General features: G+C 39.0%; 1 protein-coding gene across 5 annotated transcripts in view; it reads left to right on the top strand.

Annotated features, from left to right (window-relative positions):
* LOC117195387 (teneurin-2-like) overlaps window positions 1-17,777 on the top strand; it is a 739,625-nt gene that overhangs the window by 443,608 nt on the left and 278,240 nt on the right. For all 5 annotated transcript variants that reach the window (XR_007476209.1, XM_033432121.2, XM_033432125.2 and 2 more), the window contains one exon: window positions 11,244-11,354. The gene's annotated coding sequence lies outside the window, so the exon portion shown is untranslated. The remainder of the gene's footprint in view (window positions 1-11,243; window positions 11,355-17,777) is intronic.

Here is a 17,777-nt window from a genome sequence, read left to right as displayed (position 1 = left end):
GAGAAGTCTAGGACAGTGCTGAACAACATGTAAGCAGCAATTATCACCGGCTGATGTGCTTATTTTGTTTGTTTTTAAATTGGAGTATACTTGCTTTATACTGCTCTGTCAGTTTGATGTGCATTTTTTTTTTTTTTTTTTTTTTTGCGGTACGCGGGCCTCTCACTGTTGTGGCCTCTCCCGTTGCGGAGCACAGGTCCCGGATGCGCAGGCTCAGCGGCCATGGCTCACGGGCCCAGCCGCTCTGCGGCATGTGGGATCTTCCCGGACCGGGGCACGAACCCGCGTCCCCTGCATTGGCAGGCGAACTCTCAACCACTGCACCACCAGGGAAGCCCTTGATCTGCTTTTGAATGACATTTACTGTCTTTGTTTTTTATTTTTCTTATTTATTTTTTTAATAGCACCAAATTCAATAAATATTTATTGAGTAGCTATTATGTTTTTTACATCTCTATTGGAGTATAATTGCTTTACAATGGTGTGTTAGTTTCTGCTTTATAACAAAGTGAATCAGTTATACATATACATATGTTCCCATATCTCTTCCCTCTTGCATCTCCCTCCCTCCCACCCTCCCTCCCTATCCCACCCTTCCAGGTGGTCACAAAGCACCCAGCTGATCTCCCTATGCTATGTGGCTGCTTCCCACTAGCTATCTACCTTAGGTTTGGTAGTGTATATATGTCCATGACTCTCTCTAACTTTGTCACAGCTTACCCTTCCCCTCCCCATATCCTCAAGTCCATTCTCTAGTAGGTCTGTTTCTTACCCCTAGGTTCTTCATGACATTTTTTTTTCTTAAATTCCATATATATGTGTTAGCATACGGTATTTGTCTTTCTCTTTCTGACTTACTTCACTCTGTATGACAGACTCTAGGTCTATCCACCTCATTACAAATAGCTCAATTTCGTTTCTTTTTATGGCTGAGTAATATTCCATTGTATATATGTGCCACATCTTCTTTATCCATTCATCCGATGATAGACACTTAGGTTGTTTCCATCTCTGGGCTATTGTAAATAGAGCTGCAATGAACATTTTGGTACATGACTCTTTTTGAATTATGGTTTTCTCAGGGTATATGCCCAGTAGTGGGATTGCTGGGTCATATGGTAGTTGTATTTGCAGTTTTTTAAGGAACCTCCATACTGTTCTCCACAGTGGCGGTATCAATTTACATTCCCACCAACAGTGCAAGAGGGTTCCCTTTTCTCCACACCCTCTCCAGCATTTATTGTTTCTAGATTTTTTGATGATGGCCATTCTGACCAGTGTGAGATGATACCTCATTGTAGTTCTGACTTGCATTTCTCTAATGATTAATGATGTTGAGCATTCTTTCATCTGTTTGTTGGCAATCTACATATCTTCTTTGGAGAAATGTCTATTTAGGTCTTCTGCCCATTTTTGGATTAGGTTGTTTGTTTTTTTGTTATTGAGCTGCATGAGCTGCTTATAAATTTTGGAGATTAATCCGTTGTCAGTTGCTTCATTTGCAAATATTTTCTCCCATTCTGAGGGTTGTCTTTTGGTCTTGTTTATGGTATCCTTTGCTGTGCAAAAGCTTTGAAGTTTCATTAGGTCCCATTTGTTTATTTTTGTTTTTATTTCCATTTCTCTAGGAGGTGGGTCAAAAAGGATCTTGCTGTGATTTATGTCTTAGAGTGTTCTGCCTATGTTTTCCTCTAAGAGTTTGATAGTTTCTGGCCTCACATTTAGGTCTTTAATCCATTTTGAGCTTATTTTTGTGTATGGTGTTAGGGAGTGATCTAATCTCATACTTTTACATGTATCTGTCCAGTTTTCCCAGCACCACTTATTGAAGAGGCTGTCCTTTCTCCACTGTACATTCCTGCCTCCTTTATCAAAGATAAGGGGACCATATGTGTGTGGGTTTCTCTCTGGGCTTTCTATCCTGTTCCATTGATCTATCTTTCTGTTTTTGTGCCAGTGCCATACTGTCTTGATTACTGTAGCTTTGTAGTATAGTCTGAAGTCAGGGAGCCTGATTCCTCCAGCTCCGTTTTTCATTCTCAAGATTGCTTTAGGTATTCGGGGTCTTTTGTGTTTCCATACAAATTGTGAAAATTTTTGTTCTAGATCTGTGAAAAATGCCAGTGGTCGTTTGAAAGAGACTGCATTGAATCTGTAGATTGCCTTGGATAGTAGAGTCATTTTCACAATGTTGATTCTTCCAGTCTAAGAACATGGTATATCTCTTCATCTATTTGTATCATCTTTAATTTCTTTCATCAGTGTCTTATAATTTTCTGCATACAGGTCTTTTGTCTCCTTAGGTAGGTTTATTCCTAGATATTTTATTGTTTTTGTTGCAGTGGTAAATGGGAGTGTTTTCTTGATTTCACTTTCAGATTTTTCATCATTAGTATATAGGAATGCCAGAGATTTCTGTGCATTAATTTTGTATCCTGCTACTTCACCAAATTCATTGATTAGCTCTAGTAGTTTTCTGGTAGCATCTTTAGGATTCTCTATGTATAGTATCATGTCATCTGCAAACAGTGACAGTCTTACTTCTTCTCTTCCGATTTGGATTCCTTTTATTTCTTTTTCTTCTCTGATTGCTGTGGCTAAAACTTCCAAAACTATGTTGAATAAGAGTGGTGAGAGTGTGCAACTTTGTCTTGTTCCTGATCTCAGTGGAAATGCTTTCAGTTTTTCACCATTGAGGACGATGTTGGCTGTGGTTTTGTCATGGCTTTTATTATGTTGAGGAAAATACCCTCTAAGCCTACTTTCTGCAGGGTTTTTATCATAAATGGGTGTTGAATTTTGTCGAAAGCTTTCTCTGCATCTATTGAGATGATCATATGGTTTTTCTCCTTCAATTTGTTAATATGGTGTATCACGTTGATTGATTTGCGTATATCGAAGAATCCTTGCATTCTTGGAATAAACCCCACTTGATCATGGTGTATGATCCTTTTAATGTGCTGTTGGATTCTGTTTGCTAGTATTTTGTTGAGGATTTTTGCATCTATCTTCATCAGTGATAATGGCCTGCAGTTTTCTTTCTTTGTGACATCCTTGTCTGGTTTGGGTATCAGGGAGATGGTGGCCTCATAGAATGAGTTTGGGAGTGTTCCTCCCTCTGCTATATTTTGGAAAAGTTTGAGAAGGATAGGTGTTAGCTCTTCTCTAAATGTTTGATAGAATTCGCCTGTGGGGGCTTCCCTGGTGGCACAGTGGTTGAGGGTCCGCCTGCCGATGCAGGGGACGCGGGTTTGTGCCCCGGTCCGGGAGGATCCCACATGCTGCGGATCTGCTGGGCCCGTGAGCCATGGCCGCTGAGACTGTATGTCCAGAGCCTGTGCTCCGCAATTGGAGAGGCCCACGTACCGCAAAAAAAAAAAAAAAAAAAAAAAGAATTTGCCTGTAAAGCCATCTGATCCTGGGCTTTTGTCTGTTGGAAGGTTTTAAATCACAGTTTCAATTTCAGTGCTTGTGATTGTTCTGTTAATATTTTCTATTTCTTTCTGATTCAGTCTTGGCAGGTTGTGCATTTTTAAGAATTTGTCCATTTCTTCCAGGTTGTCCATTTTATTGGCATAGAGTTGCTTGTAGTAATCTCTCATGATCTTTTGTATTTCTGCAGTGTCAGTTGTTACTTCTCCTTTTTCATTTCTAATTCTATTGATTTGAGTCTTCTCCCTTTTTTTCTTGATGAGTTTGGCTAATGGTTTATCAATTTTGCTTATCTTCTCAAAGAACCAGCTTTTAGTTTTATTGATCTTTGCTATCGTTTCCTTCATTTCTTTTTCATTTATTTCTGATCTGATTTTTATGATTTCTTTCCTTCTGCTAACTTTGGGATTTTTTTGTTCTTCTTTCTCTAATTGCTTTAGGGGCAAGGTTATGTTGTTTATTCGAGATGTTTCCTGTTTCTTAAGGTAGGATTGTATTGCTATAAACTTCCCTCTTAGAACTGCTTTTGCTGCTTCCCATAGATTTTGGGTCGTCATGTCTCCACTGTCATTTGTTTGTAGGTATTTTTTTAAATTTCCTCTTTGATTTCTTCAGTGGTCACTTCGTTATTAAGTAGTGTATTGTTTAGCCTCCATGTGTTTGCATTTTTACAGATCTTTTCCTGTAATTGATATGTAGTCTCATGGTGTTGTGGTCGGAAAACATACTTGATACAATTTCAGTTTTCTTAAATTTACCAAGGCTTGATTTGTGACCCAAGATATGATCTATCCTGGAGAATGTTTCATGAGCACTTGAGAAGAATGTGCATTCTGTTGTTTTTGGATGGAGTGTCCTATAAATATCAATTAAGTCCATCTTGTTTAATGTATCATTTAAAGCTTGTGTTTCCTTATTTATTTTCATTTTGGATGACCTGTCCATTGGTGAAAGTGGGGTGTTAAAGTCCTCTACTATGAATGTGTTACTGTTTATTTCCCCTTTTTTGGCTGTTAGTATTTGCCTTATGTATTGAGGTGCTCCTATGTTGGGTGCATAAATATTTACAATTGTTATATCTTCTTCTTGGATCGATCCCTTGATCATTATGTAGTGTCCTTCTTTGTCTCTTCTAATAGTCTTTATTTTAAAGTCTATTTTGTCTGATATGAGAATTGCTACTCCAGCTTTCTTTTGGTTTCCATTTGCATGAAATATCTTTTTCCATCCCCTTACTTTCAGTCTGTATGTGTCTCTAGGTCTGAAGTGGGTCTCTTGTAGACAGCATATATATGGGTCTTGTTTTTGTACCCATTCAGCCAATCTGTGTCTTTTGGTGGGAGCATTTAGTCCATTTACATTTAAAGTATTTATCGATATGTATGTTCCTATTCCCATTTTCTTAATTGTTTTGGGTTCGTTATTGTAGGTCTTTTCCTTCTCTTGTGTTTCTTGCCTAGAGAAGATCCTTTAGCATTTGTTGTAAAGCTGGTTTGGTGGTGCTGAACTCTCTCAGCTTTTGCTTGTCTGTAAAGGTTTTAATTTCTCCATCAAATCTGAATGAGATCCTTGCTGGGTAGAGTAATCTTGGTTGCAGGTTTTTCTCCTTCAACACTTTCAATATGTCCTGCCACTCCCTTCTGGCTTGCAGAGTTTCTGCTGAAAGATCAGCTGTTAACCTTATGGGGATTCCCTTGTATGTTATTTGTTGCTTTTCCCTTGCTGCTTTTAATATGTTTTCTTTGTATTTAATTTTTGACAGTTTGATTAATATGTGTCTTGGCGTATTTCTCCTTGGATTTATCCTGTATGGGACTCTCTGTGCTTCCTGGACTTGAGTATTTCCTTTCCCATATTAGGGAAGTTTTCAACTATAATCTCTTCAAATATTTTCTCAGTCCCTTTCTTTTTCTCTCCTTCTTCTGGAACCCCTGTAATTCGAATGTTGGTGCGTTTAATGTTGTCCCAGAGGTCTCTGAGACTGTCCTCAGTTCTTTTCATTCTTTTTTCTTTATTCTGGTCTGCAGTAGTTATTTCCACTATTTTATCTTCCAGGTCACTTATCCGTTCTTCTGCCTCAGTTATACTGCTATTGATCCCATCTAGAGTATTTTTAATTTCATTTATTGTGTTGTTCATCGTTGTTTGTTTCATCTTTAGTTCTTCTAGGTCCTTGTTAAATGTTCCTTGCATTTTGTCTATTCTATTTCCAAGATTTTGGATCATCTTTACTATCATTATTCTGAATTCTTTTTCAGGTAGACTGCCTATTTCCTCTTCATTTGTTTGGTCTGGTGGGTCTTTATCTTGCTCCTTCATCTGCTGTGTGTTTTTCTGTCTTCTCATTTTGCTCATCTTACTGTGTTTGGGGTCTCCTTTTTGCAGGCTGCAGGTTCGTAGTTCCTGTTGTTTTTGGTGTCTGTCCCTAGTGGCTAATGTTGGTTCAGTGAGTTGTGTAGGCTTCCCGGTGGAGGGGACTAGTGCCTTTGTTCTGGTGGATGAGGCTGGATCTTGTCTTTCTGGTGCGCAGTACTGCATCTCGTAGTGTGTTTTGGGGTGTCTGTGGACATATTATGATTTTAGGCAGCCTCTCTGCTAATGGGTGGGGTTGTGTTCCTGTCTTGCTAGTTGTTTGGCATAGGGTGTCCAGCACTGTAGCTTGCTGGTCATTGAGTGAAGCTGGGTGCTGGTGTTGAGATGGAGATCTCTGGGAGATTTTCACCGTTTGATATTATGTGGAGCTGGGAGGTCTCTTGTGGACCAGTGTCCTGAAGTTGGCTCTCCCACCTCAGAGGCACAGCACTGACTCCTGGATGCAGCACCAAGAGCCTTTCATCCACATGGCTCAGAATAAAAGGGAGAAAAAGTAGAAAGAAAGAATTAGTAGAAGTAGAAAGAAAGAAAGAAAGGAGGAAAGGAGGGAGGGAGGGAGGAAAGAAGGAGGGAAGGACGGAAAAAAGGAAAGAAAGAAGATAAAGTAAAATAAAACAAAGTAAGAGAAAATATAATAAAGTTATTAAAATAAAAATATAATTATTAAGAGAAAAAAATTCAAAAAACAAAAAACAGACGGATAGAGCCCTAGGACAAATGGTGGAAGCAAAGCTATACAGACAAAATCTGACGCAGAAGCATACACATACACACTCACAAAAAGAGAAAAGGGGAAAAAATCATAAATCTTGCTCTCAAAGTCCACCTCCTCAATTTGGCATGATTTGTTGTCTAAAGGAGGGAAGAAAGGGAAGAAAGGGAGGGAGGAAAGAAAGAAAGAAAGGAAGGGAGGAAGGTAGGAAGGGAGGAAGGAAATAAAGTAAAATAAAATAAAGTTATTAAAAAGTAATTATTAAGAAAAAAGAATTAAAAACAAAAACAAAAAACGGACAGATAGAACCCTAGGACAAATGGTGGAAGCAAAGCTATACAGACAAAATGTCACACAGAAGCATACCACATACACACAAAGTGAGGAAAAGGGGAAAAAATCATAAATCTTGCTCTCAAAGTCCACCTCCTTAATTTGGGATGATTCGTTGTCTATTCATGTATTCCACAGATGCAGGGTACATCAAGTTGATTGTGGAGCTTTAATCCGCTGCTTCTGAGGCTGCTGGGAGAGATTTCCCTTTCTCTTCTTTGTTCTCACAGCTCACAGGGGCTCAGCTTTGGATTTGGCCCCGCCTCTGCGTGTATGTCGCCGGAGGGCGTCTGTTCTTCACTCAGACAGGACGGGGTTAAAGGAGCTGCCGATGTGGGGGCTCTGACTCACTCAGGCCCGGGGGAGGGAGGGGCACGGAGTGCGGGGCGAGCCTGCGGCGGCAGAGACTGGCACGGCAGTGCACCAGCCTGAGGCGCGCTGTGCATTCTCCTGGGGAAGTTGTCCCTGGATCCCAGGACCCTGGCCGTGGTGGGCTGCACAGGCTCCCCGGAAGCGGGGTGTGGATAGTGACCTGTGCTCACACACAGTACTCTTGGTGGTGGCAGCAGCAGCCTTAACATCTCATGCCCGTCTCTGGGGTCCGCGCTTTTAGCCACGGCTCGCGCCCGTCTCTGGAGCTCCTTTAAGCAGTGCTCTTAATCCCCTCTCCTTGCACACCAGGAAACAGAGAGGGAAGAAAAAGTCTCTTGCCTCTTCGGCAGGTCCAGAGTTTTCCTGGGCTCCTTCCCGGCTAGCTGTGGCGCACTAACCCCTTCGGGCTGTGGTCACACCGCCAACCCCAGTTCTCTCCCAGCGCTCTGACCGAAGCCTGAACCTCAACTCTCAGCCCCTCCCGCCCCGGCGGGTGAGCAGACAAGCCTCTCGGGCTGGTGAGTGTTGGTTGGCACTGATCCTCTGTGCGGGAATCTCTCCACTTTGCCCTCCACACCCCTGTTGCTGCGCTCTCCTCTGTGGCTCTGAAGCTTCCCCCCTCCGCCCCCCGCAGTCTCCACCCGCGAAGGGGCTTCCTAGTGTGTGGAAACCTTTCCTCCTTCACAGCTCCCTCCTGCTGGTGCAGGTCCTGTCCCTATCCTTTTGTCTCTGTTTATTCTTTTTTCTTTTGCCCTACCCAGGTACGTGGGGGGTTTCTTGCCTTTTGGGAGGTCTGAGGTCTTCTGCCAGCGTTCAGTAGGTGTTCTGTAGGAGTTGTTCCACATGTAGATGTATTTCTGGTGTATCTGTGGGGAGGAAGGTGATCTCTGCGTCTTACTCTTCCGCCATCTTCCCGGAAGCCTCTGTCTTTGTTTTTATTTAACTGTACCTTTTTTTAAACAATGATACTATAAAAGAATATTGAAAAATAAATTTGAAACTATAGATTTCATTGTAGTTACATAAAGTCTATAAAATCTAACAAAAATTTATATTTTAGAACAAAAAATTACAGTTTGGGTTGGGTTAGTTTCATTATAAGTTAATTAATAAGATTTAATTTCAATCAATATATGCATTATCTGACATATCAGTGTAGACGGAAACCTAATAAATAACAACATTTGGTAAATGTATTGCCTTAAAGCATGCATTATTTGTTACTGAATATTTGATAAGTGAACTATACTGGTCAAAAAATCATTTCCATTTATCCAACTGACAAATATTCATAATGCATATAATATGAGGTAAATTTGATACTTCAGAAAGCAGATTTTTATGTAATTCTACTTCACTAATAAAACATAATAATAGCTAACATTTAGTATGTACCAGTCATTAAGTGAATTATCTATGTAATCTTTACAACAACCCTGTAAATTAGACATTGTTATTATCCCTATTTTACCCAGGAGAAGTCTAAGGAACATAGAGGTTTGAAATTTGTCTTGGAATCCATGGCTGTTGTGTCTTTGTCACATGTTAAACCCCAGCAGTTTAACTGTAGAGGCTAGAGATTTATTAATCATTATGCTGTATTAAATATACTATGTACACTGACCATGCCTGTTTTTATTTTACATTGTAGCAACAGGCTTTTAAATTTATAATTAACATGATTTGAAGTAACAAAGCCAGTAACATATCTCTTGCCTAAAATTAACAGCTGTCTTGTTGTTATAGAGAATTCCTAACTTCTCTTTAAAATAAACTTGTGATCTAGCTGAAACAAATATTTGACTTAAGTGCAGGCTTATTTACAGGTCCAAAGATGAAGGTCAGTGACCTGTTCAAGGCTGTACAACTAGTCCATGGGAAAGCATACAAGCTCCATGTGTTTCTACTGTTGAGGCTTACTTTTATGACTTGGTACTATTCCTAATTATAAAAGTAAGGTTTAGATTCAACCCATTAGTGAATCTTCAAAATATTCTCTCAGTTTTATTTAGTAATAAAATTGTTAAATTGTGGCTCTTATTAGCATTAAAAACTAATATTCAAGAGAGATTAAAGGATCAGAACTGCACAAGTGAGTAAACAGACTTGATTATAAGGACACCTAATTATTACAAGGTAGGATATAATTAAGTGCTAAAGTTGTACAATATAAAGACAATAAAGGCTGCGGAGTTTCTAAGGAGGAAATCAAAGAACTGTATTGCTTTGCTGGGCTGTGATTGCCAGGTTGAAAACTTGGAAAAAAAAATAAAAACAAAGCAAGTTGACACAAGGTCTTATAATTCTGTGTAGTCTTGTCAGTTTGTCTTTTAAAGACACATAGTTTTGATCAGACAATTCTAATTCTATCATTTCCTTATAATCAGACTATCAATGTACCAAAATAAGCAAGATAGCAGAGCAAGCAAAGCAGAAATTGCGATGAACATTTGTTTTATGCCTGCTGTGTTCTAGAAACATTTTGTTTCCTTATTCAAATTTGTGTTGTAGGAGTTTTGCCCCTGCTCCCATCTTACAGATAAGTAGACTGAGGCTTAGAGGGTCTGAGGAACCTTGTATGAGATTGTACTTATTAGTGATAGAGACACAATTCAAACTCAGGTCCGCTGTGATTTAAGTTCTGTGCTCTCCATTGCTCTATGGCAAGCCCTCTTCCTGTCTGGAAGATCAGGAAGCTAGCACCCAGTATTTATTGCATCCTACCAGGAGTCTTTGTGGAGGGCTGGAAGGCTTTTCAGAGTGGCCAGGGAAGATAGAGCCATCAGTCTGAAAATAATACTTTCCCTTGGGAGGAAGGTGATTAGGAGTGTGGTATCCAGCTGTGGCCGCATCTGGGCACTGGAGATGGGCTCAGTCAGACTGGCCCCTCTCTTGCTCACCAGCACTGCCTGGGAACCTACCTGGGTTGGCTGATTGGTGGGGGGTGGCTCCTTTTTACATGTGGATGACTACGTTAGTACTCAGGGGATGAGAATGAGTTGAACAGAGCTGGGAAATTAGAACCATTCATTTTCAACTGTTGTTTCTCTTTGTTGACCTTTCTTTTCATGTTTGCATTATTTGTGAAATTCCTTTGCAAACTTAAGAAATCTCCCTGTGTCTCCATCACTGCCCCAGTCGTACTGCCAGGGGAGAAGGGAATCTAATGAATAGCGAATGTCTTAAGCAAATTCACTTAATTTGTGGACTTTTTTGAAAAGGGGAGGGGTGTGTATGAAATTTTAAGAGTTAATCATTGGGAAATGAGCCCAAAAATCTCTGTTGATGATTTCGGACCTGTGGCCTTGGAGTCATGGTAACAACTGTGACAACAATGACAGCTGACAAGTAATGTAGGGGTGCCGTGTGCCAGGCACTGTACTAAGTGCTTTGATAGATTATTGTGTTTAATTTTCACAACACTTCTGTGAAATAGGTGCTGTTATATCCAAATTTTAGCTAAGGAGAGCTTAGGTCATTTGTCCAAAGCAAGTTGTGTTAGAGTCAGGGAACTTCCCATATCCTATTGACTGTGGCACCAACTAGCAAGTATTTGAATTTAAAAGTTGACGAAATAATGCTCAAACTGTATGGGTGAGCAAACAGTACATTTTAAGATGAAGTAAATAATGTATAAATGTGAAGAGCAGACCTAAAATCTGTATATTGCTAGAAAGATGCCTTTAAATAATATCCCATTCTAATACTGTGCATTTCAGTGTTATAATATTATAAACAGCATCACATTTGAAGGATAACAAATGGGTATGCTATTGTGTCTTAATGGGAATGGTGTGCTATAGTCAAAATAACTGAACTAATAATGTTTTATACCATATTTTACATTCCTCTTTTGAAAGATATTCGAAAGGGTAAGGTATACAGTTAAGCTAATTTAGCTCCCAATTCCAGCTTCCCTACATTTTGAAGATATGTGGTATTTATTTGCATTTTTATTCTTTTTGTTTGTTTGTTTTATGTGCTCATTTTAGTCTTATCTGTTTCTTTTCTTTTTTAACAGTCACATCCAACTTTTTATTGCCTAAGCAGTCTGGGCTTGCTTCATCACTCGGCTTTGCTGCGGAGCGCTCCGGTAGAGCTCACTGTTGCACACTGAAGATCCACCATTTTGGTGAGTGGAATCATAGCTACAATTTTGTGTTTTGCTGTGCCTCAAGTTCTGTTTGCATTGTTGACCAAAGTGCTTTCATGCAGATCACAAAATAGGGCTCTTCCAGCTCTGTGCAGGAAAGCTGGCTTTTCTTTTTTTTTTGCTTTTTTCCTTATGGACAAAAGTAATTAGTACTGTCATTTTCTCTCTGCAATCTGCGATTGTCTCTCTCGCTCCCAACCCAAGAGAATGACTTTACCATTCTTCAGTCATGCATCTGGTTCTTATCTACCTGGATGGACTCCCCCTCCAGCCCCCAATTCCTCATTCCCTAGCCTCTAAGAATAACTTGGCCACCACACTTTTGGTATTTGTTATGTACATATGGAAATAAAAGGTGATGGTTTTGATTAGCTGGACCACATAGCATCACATTGCCGTGTGTAAAGACCTTTTGGATAGAAAAATTTGTTCCCCTTGATCTGTTTAATGTTGTTAATCTATGCAGGCAGAAAGCAAAAAGGAAGCTGGCGAGTCTTTCTAATGCTCCTAGTAAAATCCTTTCTGCTTTTATTGTCCCTGAACTGGCATCCTCAATATATTTCTACAGCATCTAACATCATATATCAAATGTCTTCCTAAGGCTTTCTTGGGCTTCCTACATCCTTTTTTCTCTGGTGTTTTGCTTTCTTCGATCTTGCTTTTACAAGTCAAATCCTACCAAGTTTGACCCATAGATGAGTTCTATGGGGACAACTAATATATTATGCACTTCTAATTTGGGAATGGGATATCTGACTTAGCTAAAACATTAGTTACAGAATAATTTCAGTAATTTGAGTATGTATAGAGATTTTGTGGCCAAGGATGAGGTATGAGAGGAGGTCCAGTAAAGACTCTTAAGTGATTAGATGGATAAATGGAAAAGGTATCTGGATTAAATCCTTTTTTCTTTTTCTATATTTTTTATTGCTTGCAGAAGCTTTTTCAATGAAAATGAGGCAGTGAGTATAGGTCTAATGTGGCTGAGGGAGTGGGCATGGGAATAAGGGAGGGATGATGATGGGAATACCCTCAGGAAGGAGGTGTGTGTAATACAGTCATCAGACAGCTTAGTTCAATCAGTCAGTTTAGAGTCTACTTTCTCTAAAGTATCGTTGTTCCTAATGTCTTGGAGATCAGATCCAAACTGGGTTGTACAAGGAAAACTTGATTTTGTTAGAGCACAGCTCTGACTTCACGGTTGCTCACACACAGATGAGGCACCATCCTCTCCCAGAATCATCTCCCGGTTCCACTTTGTGTCTTGGAAACTTGGGTCCATCATTGTTTCTGTTCTTAAGGAAATATCACCAAGTGTTGCAAATCCATTATAAATGCAGAGTTGTTAATTTTGGAAGGAATAGGAGGGCGTACGGTGAAACAAACCTAAGACTCTGACATATCCATGCTAGCCCATCTGTCCTCTCCCAGAGCAAGTAACAGAGGAGAACACTGCAGAGTTAGAGGAGGTGAGTTTGGTGGGGCAGGACCTAGAAGAATGAATCCTGCATTGGAGAAGGAGGCCTGTGTTTAGGATTCCTAGAGGATTTTCCTTACTTTGTTAGAGCCAGCAATTGTCCCCTGTTTTTCCCTTTCTTGCTCATCATCCTAAGTTTATCATCTAAAAAGCTTACAACCTTTTGATTAGGTTTTCTGGAGAAGATGGATCTTCGGTACATGGTGGTCAGGCAGAGGATAATGAAGAGTAGCATGTAGATGTGGGAAGAGGGAGAAAAGGCTACATGGTCTTAGAAACTTCCTTGATAGTGAAAGCAGGTCTCCAAATCTCAGTGATCTGCCTAACGTGCTGGCCTGAAAATCATTACGCTTTCTCAAAGTTCTCGTTAGGTTTTGCCATCATTTTAGTTAGGGCAGTACTTTGGTAATTGACTATTGCAACCAAAAATGCCTTGAATTTTGGCCGAATAACAAGCCAGTCAGTGAGGCCAGGCTTAGTTTTCAGAAAACTACTATTAACTTTGAAAAGAAGTTCTTCACAATAACTCTCTGGCATCATATTTTATGTTCTGTTGAAACTGTTCTCAAGAAATACCCACCTACTTGGAAAAGGACTCTGCAAGCCTTCTGCCCTCTGCTGTTCATTCAGAGTGTCATTTGCAGCCCTAATAGAATCAGTGAGAGTAGCTTTCCCAGACAATAGGAGGCTTTATAAATATAAGCTGGTGTTTGCCCAGGTTTTCACTTTCCTCCTAGACCACCAATGGCTATTTTTCTTTTCAACTTAGGCTTATGCCTGAAGTTTAAATGATACTCTCTTTGCTCATAAGAGGCAGAATAAAGTATACAGCTTTTCTGGCCAGGGATCTACCTTAAACGTTTCCATGTGGCTCCTTTTGCTTCGCTGGTAGTATATAAAATGGTTTTTACTCCATGGTGATGGTGGATTGATAGCAAACACGAGATTTAAATGGAGGTTCTTATAGTTCTAGGACAGTCGTATGTGCTTTCAGCCAGACTAGGATGAAATGCAAGCTGTGTTTTTATCATCACTAAAACATGCTTTTTGGCTATTTTTCACTATTTTAAAAATGAAGATGAAAGAGAAAGCAACTTAAAAATCATAGAAAAAACTGTGATACTTTGAAAGATTGCCTTTGATAAGGGCTAAACAGAACGAATGTTTCTTGATTTCCAGTATTATTGAAATGAAACCCTACTTTAGGTAGGAAATTTGGGAAAATCAACAGATCTACATGAAGGCTGTGTTTTCAGCTACACATCGGCAGTGGGTGAGGTGTGGATTTAATTCCCCATCAATAGAAAGCAAGTGACATTTTTCACTTTCCTTCCCATTTAAAGAGTTCATAATAATCAGTATGTACTGAATATATGTGACCACGTCTCTTTAAAAAAATAAGATTAACACATTTATTCTCTAGTTTCAAATCCACTTCTATATAAGAACTGAAATTATTAGCATCATTTTGAAAGTATTACACTAAGCTCTTTTTTCCCCCTTTGCTTTTTTTGCCTGCAGAGAAACACCCTTTAATACTCAACATCTAACCTTTAAGATGAGTACATTTTGAAATTTTTTTTTCCCTGCATTAGATGCCTGAGTTGCTTCTTAACATTGTGAGACTTACAACAGGTTTTCTTTAAATATTTCACATTCTCTCACATACAGTCATGCAAATATTATATATTTCACAAAATATTTTCTTGAAAATTTAAAGAACAAAGTAGAACTTATATAACCAGAACTAATATATGATGTTTGTGGTGTTTTAATATAACAATTATGAATAGATGAAAAGTAGAAAGGAACAGTTAGTAAATGCATACCATGTACCACATTTAAAACATGTTTTCTCCTTAATATAAATTATTTTATTTAACATAAAAACAAAGTCTTATTTAATCCTAAAATCTGCGGTCCAAGGGGTTAAATATTTTGTTCAAGGGAACCAAGTTTTTGGGTCCAATCTGTTACTCCAGATACTGATCCACTGATTGAACATTTTTTGACCAGCAAAAATATGGGATTATTCTAGAGAAAACCATATGTTTTATTATAAAGAGTTACATAACTTTCTAAATTATGGATTGTCTTGTTTAAATTCCTGCTGTTGTCACTTATGCTGAAGTGGGACTAATGTACTTAGCATTTTTGCCAACCATCATTGGATGCAGATTTTGGTTTCCATGTCCCTGAATGTATCAATATATATCAGGGAGATATTTGTAACATGGACTAAGAAAATTATAAAATGCTATTTAAATTTTTAAGTAGCTCATTTGGAAAATTGACATGGAATACCTTTGAATGACTTTGTTTACTATTATACTACAGTTACAAAAAGAAGAAAAGTATCCTATAGCTGCTTATTGTATCTTCAGAACTATGCAAAACAGGATGAACAAATAGAATAGAATTTGAATAAAACCAAGCATCTCAACAAGGTGTTGAGTAAATGAAGAAAAATAAGTGAATGAGTTCAATTTGACTGAAAAACTAAAACATAAAAATATATTGTTAAAAGGTCAGTTTAAGGGCTTCCCTGCTGGCGCAGTGGTTGAGAGTCCGCCTGCCGATGCAGGGGACATGGGCTTGTGCCCCGGTCCGGGAAGATCCCACATGCCGCAGAGCGGCTGGGCCCATGAGCCATGGCCGCTGAGCCTGCGTGTCCGGAGCCTGTGCTCTGCAACGGGAGAGGCCACAACAGTGAGAGGCCCTCGTACCGCAAAAAAAAAAAAAAAAAAAAAAAGGTCAGTTTAATATAAATTAAATACCATGATACATAATATAAATTATAAATAAGTCAAAAGATTATAGTCAAGGTCTTTAAATGGATATTTGCGTGTGTGTGTGTTGTGTTCATGCATATGATACCCAGTTCCATAGAAAATGGGTTGCAAAAAGTAAGGCATCTTAATAAAGAATGTAAGAATACAAGATCATAGTCATACAAAGAATAAAATATCAAGAGCATAGGGAAAATAAATAAATACAGTTGAGTCTCCTTATTTGTGGTAGTCATGTTCTATAAAGCTGTCTAAAACACTGAATTAGCAAATGCTGAACCACTGCTCCTAGGGGGAATAGAGGATTAAGTAAGTGCAACCCTGTGGTCGCAACGTTTTTATCAATCAAGAGATCAATACGTAACCTTGTTTTATGTGTGTTTCTGTTTAAAAACAAAAGAAAAAAGAAAAGAAAAAAAAAGACTTCTTATTTAATATACATTGTTGATTGTTACCAGTGAACTCACAGACAACAGCACTATAACTCCTCCCTGAACAAAGCTTATCTAGCACATGTCCTTTCTCCATTAGGCACACCACAGCCTTTTTGCACTTACATCACTAGACAGCACTTCAGTTCAATGCTTGGGGGTCATTTTATTTTTTTAAATAATATTCTTTTTTCTTTTTTTTTAAACCCCACATTTGTTTATTTATTTATTTTTGGCTGTGTTGGGTCTTTGTTTCTGTGGAGGGCTTTCTCTAGTTGTGGCAAGCGGCGGCCACTCTTCATCGCGGTGCGCGGGCCTCTCACTATCGCGGCCTCTCTTGTTGCGGAGCACAGGCTCCAGACGCGCAGGCTCAGTAGTTGTGGCTCACGGGCCTAGTTGCTCTGCGGCATGTGGGATCCTCCCAGACCAGGGCTCGAACCCATGTCCCCTGCATTAGCAGGCAGATTCTGAATCACTGCGCCACCAGGGAAGCCCAGGGGTCATTTTAAATAGCAAAATCACCAGCAATATGCACAAAAATGTGACATTATGGAGACAATGAAAAAGGCTTATTTATAATATGAGCACTGACACCACAAGGCAGTTGCCTTGTTCCATCTCAGCTGGAAACCTGCATCAGGTGATTCAAAGTTTTCACTGCTCTGTGCCAGGAGTCTTGATTTCAGAGTTACAAATATCTTTAGTTCCTCTGTAAAAAGAAGTTGAAAGTGGATACACCTATGTTCAGTAATTAATGTTTCAATATTTTATCTTATTTGGAAATTATCTAGATATTCATTGAATAGTCATCGTTTAACTTATCTCTGTACAGATGGTTCCTGACTTACGATGGTTTGACTTAAGATTTTTCAACTTTATGACAGTGCAAAATAGATTCACGTTCAGTAGAAACAGTACTTCGAATTTTGATCTTTTTTCGGGCTGGTACATGTAGTATGATGCTTTCTTGTGATGCTGGGCAGCGGCAGTGAACTGCAGCTCCCAGTCAGATATTCAGTCATGAGGGTCAAAAACCAATACACTTAAAACCATTCTATACCCGTGCCAGCATTCTGTTTTTTACTTTCAGTACAATATTCAATAAACTACACAAGACATTCAACTCTTTATTATAAAATAAGCTTTGTGTTAGATGATTTTGCCCAACTATAGGCTAATGTAAGTGTTCTGAACCCATTTAAGGTAGGCTAAGCTAAACTACGATGTTTGGTGTTAAGGGTATTAAATGCATTTTCAACTTATATTTTCAATTTACAGTGGGCTTATTGGAATGTAACCCCATCTTAAGACTGTAGAGCATTAAGGTTTCAAGTGACCAAAAAGATTTTGGAAAGTATATTTAAGTTGACATGCCATAAAGCATAATTATTGTTGAAAAGTTTATTTATAAACTTCTATCTTATTTACATCTACTTATTCTTAACAATTATGTTTAGATTACTAATGAAAATTTCATGAGGCATTAAACAGGTGACCATAGTCTTTTTTTTAAAATTTATTTATTTTATTATTTAATTTAATTTATTTATTGTTTCTGGCTGCTTTGGGTCTTTGTTGCTGCTTCGTTGCTTTTCTCTAGTTGCAGCGAGCGGGGTCCACTCTTCACTGCAGTGTGCAGGCCTCTCATCGCGGTGGCGTCTCTTGCTGCGGAGCATGGGCTCTAGGCACACGGGCTTCAGTAGTT

Source organism: Orcinus orca, chromosome 3 (assembly GCF_937001465.1).
Source record: "Orcinus orca chromosome 3, mOrcOrc1.1, whole genome shotgun sequence".
NCBI lineage: Eukaryota > Metazoa > Chordata > Mammalia > Artiodactyla > Delphinidae > Orcinus > Orcinus orca.
The sequence above is the reverse complement of the archived record's forward strand: the minus strand, read 5'-3'. Positions and strand labels throughout refer to the sequence as shown.